We start from the raw sequence: 6,000 nt of genomic DNA on the forward strand, positions 1-6,000 counted from the left end.
GTCTTGCAAGACCTAGAGGGGCACCTGCATGGTTTGCCTTCCCCACTTCCCCAAGTTTTTTCAGTATCCAGTGAATCTTTCAAGAGCTGGGAGAATTCTCTCTCAGTTCTCTCAGGGGACCAGCCTTCTGGTCTTAGTCAGCATCTGTCCCCACATCCTCACACAGGGTCTGACAGCTCCAACTTCCTGTTTATCAGGGAACCTCAATGAGCTCAAGGATAAGCTCAGTAAGGATACTGACCTTATCCAACTTACTCTGTGCCAGGGGCCCGTGGTCACCAAACCTCTTCAATGGCAACAGAAGAAGCCGAACTCAATTACATGTTGTGAACGGTCACCATCTTGTTCTGTCCTCTCATCTCTCCCAATTGTGCCCTCAGGGTCCTCCAAAGGTCCTCTGCTTCCTCAACTCACCCCTTGGTACACTCCTGCCACAGCAGCATGCTACTTGGGCACATTGGTGTGAATCAAAAAGACCTGAGACTTGGATATCTTCTAAAATGTTCAATTGAAATGCCTTCTGTTTTGCCACTATTGAGTTTCTGTGGTGGGTAAGACCTACACAAAGATAAACAAAAAGCAGGGAGCCACAGAGGTCATTTTTCATAATGCAAAACAGCTAAGCAAAACAAGTAATTTATTCAGGATTATCTGTAGTCATGGTTGGTTTCTACCCTCTCAGAGTTTATATGACATTTATATAATGTGCATAATATAATTATATATTTACATGAATTTCTCTTCTTTGTATTTATATATTTATTGTGAGCATTGCAATACGCATTCAATTATTTTAAAAATAACTTCATGGAAATGCTTTTTCAACAGGAGATCCTTTTAGACATTCAACATTGGAGTATTCCTGTCCTTTTTTAACTTCTAAGGGGCTGATAAAGTTCAGTCCATTTGGAAACTGTCAGAGCTGAAAAGTTGCTTGGAGATTCGTCAGTGCAGACTTTTCATTTCACAGACAGAGAGAGCGAGGATACAAGAAGAGAATTGATCTACACAGGGTATATTGGGACTCCGGTTTCATGGTTCCCAGTTCAGCATAGGCACGTGTATGTGCACCTCCATCCCTGACATTCATCACCAAACTCTTGCATTAACAGCAATCCCAGTCTTTGAGTCTCTGCCTAGAACTTCCATCTACCTTCATGTTTCAGCATCAGGTATGTGTTATTGAATTCCTTCCAATTTATTTAATTCAGTTTTCCACAGTTCAACTATATCACCATCATCATCACCACCATCACCAGCATCACCACCACCACCATCACCACCATCATCATCACCACCACCATCATCATTACCAACATCATCACCATGACTCACCCACCAACCACCACCATCATTAGCACCACCATCATCATTATCACCACCACCATCACCACCATCATCATCATCACCATCATCATCACCACCACCAGCATTATCACCACTACCACCACCATCATAATTACCACCAACACCACCATCACCACCAGCATCATCACAACCACCATCACCATCATCATCACCATCACCACCATCATCGTCATCACCACCACCACCATCATCATCACCACCACCACCATCATCATCACCACCACCATCATCATCACCACCACCACCATCATCATCACCACCACCACCATCATCACCACCACCACCATCACCACCACCACCATCATCATCACCACCACCACCACCATCATCACCACCACCACCATCATCACCACCACCATCATCATCATTATCACCACCACCACCATCATCACCACCACCACTACCACCATCATCATCGCCACCACCAGCATCATCATCACCACCACCATCATCGTGACCACCACCATCATCATCATCACCACCACCACCACCACCATCATCACCACCACCACCGCCACCATCACCACCACCACCAGCATCATTACCCCCACCAACAAATCATCATCACCACCACCATCACCACCACAACCATCATCATCACCACCACCACCACCATCATCACCACCACCACCACCATCACCACCACCACCACCATCATCACCACCACTACCACCATCATCACCACCACCATCATCATCACCATTACCATCATCATCACCACCAGCATCACCATCATCATCACCACCACCACCAGCATCATTATCACCACCAACAAATCATCATCACCACCACCATCACCACCACAACCATCATCATCACCACCACCACCATCATCACCACCACCACCACCACCAATATCGTCATCACCACCACCACCACCATCATCATCATCACCATCACCATCACCATTATCATCACCACCACCACCACCATCATCACCACCACCACCACCATCACCACCACCACCATCATCATCACCACCACCACCATCACCACCACCACCACCACCACCAATATCATCATCATCACCACCACCACCATCATCATCATCACCACCACCACTACCATCACCATTATCATCACCACCACCACCACCATCATCAAAAGGAAGTGACTAAGGGACTTTGGCACTTAACGAGCTCTGCATCCCTCTACATCAGGAACCCATGACCACAGCCATTTTGTCAGTATCATTCAGATCTATTTGTATTTTTATTCCTTTCTCCTGCTAGGTATTCTTTTGATATCTTTACTTTTTTGAGCAAAAAAATTTTTTAAAGGAAATGTGTAAATACTAAATACATTTTAAAAATGATATAATGGTGATGATGCCACCACCCACCGTGCAGTGGTTTTCTCTTTGCTTATTCCTTTTCATGTGCATATCTATGCCATTTTGCATTTTTCCATTTGGACAAAATTTCCAATGTTTGTTTTACTTGCAGTAAAATGTGCAAAACATACAATTTACCATCTTAACTGTACATTTTTATGAGTACAGTTCAGTGGCATTAAGTACATTCACATGGGTGTGCTACCAATACCACAATCCATCTACAGAACTCTTTTCATTTTGCAAAACTGAAACTCTGTGCCCAATACACAACTCCCCATTCCCCTCTCCCCCAGCCTCTGGCAAATGCCATTCTACTTTCTGTCCCTATGAATTCGACTGTTCTAGATAACTCATATCATCATCAAATGGAATCATCCAGTCAAGTGGAATCATCCAATACACGCTCTTTTGTGACTGGCTTATTTAACTTAGTATAACATCCTCAAGGTTCATCCATGTTGTAGCATGTGTCAGGAGTCCCCTCCTTTTTAAAGCTAAATAATATTCTATTGCATGCATATTCCACATTTTATTCCTCCATTCATCTGGATCCACCATTACTTTTAATGACTTCATGATACTGCTTTATGCCGTTGTATTATAATGTGCTTAGACTGTTTTAATGATTTTTTCCCACTTAAAGCTATGTATCTGTCTGGATTTTGTTCCTTTAAAATGGGAATCAAGCAGAGTTTGGCCATTCATACATTCATCAATCTCCGAGTGTTTACTATGTGCCAGGTGCTGTAATAAAATTGGGAGAATAGAACTGGATAAGCTCTGGTTCTCACTCTTGAGGAGCCCACCGTTTAGAGGGAGCCAGAGAAATTAATTGAGCATTATAATTCAGTGCCTGGAATACAACAGGTAGTTTTCCCCATTCTCCTCCCGCTGTTAATTTTTACTTTCTTTTTGTCTTCCTGGTGGTGCTTGCATCTCCATCAAAGGCACAAACATTAGCTTGCATTTAACCAAGAACATTCACCAGATCTACTGCAAGACTCTAGAGCTGGCAGCCTGTCAGGAAACCCGTTCAAACTGTGTGAAGCTGTGACCTCCAACACACCTTTACAAAAAAGTACAGTCAAATCTAGACACGAATTCATCATTTGCGAAAGATCATTTCCTGCTGTCATTATTGTCTGTAGCAGCTCCAGTGACATGTGCTGGCATGACAAGCCCCATTTAATCTCACTAATGCATCCTTTTTCACGGGCAAACTAAACCCAGACCCATTCCAAAGGAGCTGAACCCAGCCATCGCTTACCATAGGAATAACATTAAATACTAATGGGGACTGAAGACCCTGGGAGCGGCTTGCTGAGTGATGGGCCTTCTTCGGAGGGAACTGCTGATGGGATTCTGCTCAGATCCAAATAAGGTGATGCTCTTGGCTCTTGAGTTAAGGTTCAGAGGTTGCAGTGGACACTGTGCCCTTTCCAGATACCAAGAACTCCGTCTAGCAAATGTCCACAGGAGGCTGGGTTGGACTTTGGTCTACATACATTTTCCTCAACATTTCTCTTCCATTCACCCTGAAGTCGAGGACAAAACAAAGGCCTTGAAAACATCTAATGAGGACACTCTAGCAGGGAATGGAAGTTTCAATGCAAGTAGAGCAATGAGCAGAAGGTAGTTTTCTCCTTTGAGTAAACATTCTCTTATCTCTTGAGCTCTTGGCACCCGTGGCTGTAGAATGATAGTCCTTTTTGAGAGGTACCACCTTCATCAGAAGGCCAAACAGGGCAAGGCCATGGAAAAGGAGTAGGCAGTTGGCTTTGGCGGAGAAGGGTTTTTCCTCTTTCCTCTCTCCCAGTGGAGATTTCAAGGCTCAGAAGGCCTTTCATGGGATTTGCTGGCCTCTTTCTAACCTGATGCCAGTGGGGCCAAAAGGGTGTGTGGTCCAGGATAATTCTCCAGGTAAGAAGCCAGCTAAGCATTCAAAACTTGAAGGCCTTGCTAGCAACAAAGAGTGTCCTCTGTTTTGTGCATCGCTCTAAAAGCAATTCAAGTTATTTACATGTAATTTAGTGGATCTAAGTATTGTAGCAGTATTTGCAGCCTGTGCACACACCTGACCTTCTCAGTAGGACTCACAGTCTTCCTGGATGGTCTCAGACCTTCTGTTGGTCTCAGACCTTCTGTCTGTCCGGCAGTATAATGAGTAGAAAGAACTGCAGAATTGGAAGGACCCCAATGGCCTAGGTAAGGCACTGTATTCAGGAATGGGAATGGATTACCAGAAGGAAGAAAGGTAGAGCAGGAAGTCAGGGGACAGGCAAAACAAAGAGACCATAGGCTGCATGGTGCCTTAAGTGGAAATAGGAGAGAAGGAGAAAGTCTTGTGGGGAAGCTATGGGACAGCTTGAAGGTTGAGAGGGGAGTAAATAGGGAATGATGCTTTTAAAATGTTTTGCTATAGAACGTGAATTACACCTCCTTCAATGGTCTGTAGGATGTTTCAGAAAAGATTTTAAGAATTACTTTTGGCTGTCAAACGATTGTTTATTCAAAAGTTACTCTACGCAGAGACTGGACGTCTGGCCTGGTTATATTTGGGTTACAAGTTTTTTAAGAACCAGTGTAGCCTAAAGCACAATGGTATCAATAGCTTTCCTTCTTAGTCATGTAACAGGGGCTGTTTTCTAATTCACTCCTCATAACAGCCTCCTTTGAGGTAGGTTAATATTACCCAATTTTATAAATGAAAAACTGAAGTCTCAGAGAGAGAAAGTGACTAACTCAAGGTCACACAGCTGGGAAGTGCCCATAAAGTCCTCAGCACAAGAGCTGTACTCTTACCCAGGATAACTGCCATTGATAGTTGGGTGGGGTCTGTCAAAAAAAGATTTGAGGTCCTTCTCTAGGAAAAAGAACTCAAAGGAATGATGTTGAGAAAGGGTAGCAGTGGCATGAGAATCAGGGACTAAGACTTCACGTCTCTTGATTGATCTGAGCACATGATTTAGCCCCTCTCATTGTGGTCTGAGGAGCACGCCACTTTACTTTCAACCTCATGTGTTATCATTCCAAGCTGTAGGCCTTCAAGGCCGAGGGAATAAAGAGGAGAATAAGAGTGAGAAAGATGGAGGCCGAAGCAATTAGCTGAAGATAATTGATTTTAATTTACACATTAACTTCTTTAGCACCATGAAATCTTCAAAACCAGGATGCCCCTGCCAAACATTGACACAATCATCCTCATGACCACTGGCACTGCAGGCATCTCTAAACATCTCTCAGGGGTCTTCCATTGGAATTCTGATAATGTTACCACTTCTTCACTAAAAACAACA

Source organism: Pongo pygmaeus, chromosome 15 (genome assembly GCF_028885625.2).
Source record: "Pongo pygmaeus isolate AG05252 chromosome 15, NHGRI_mPonPyg2-v2.0_pri, whole genome shotgun sequence".
Lineage (NCBI taxonomy): Eukaryota > Metazoa > Chordata > Mammalia > Primates > Hominidae > Pongo > Pongo pygmaeus.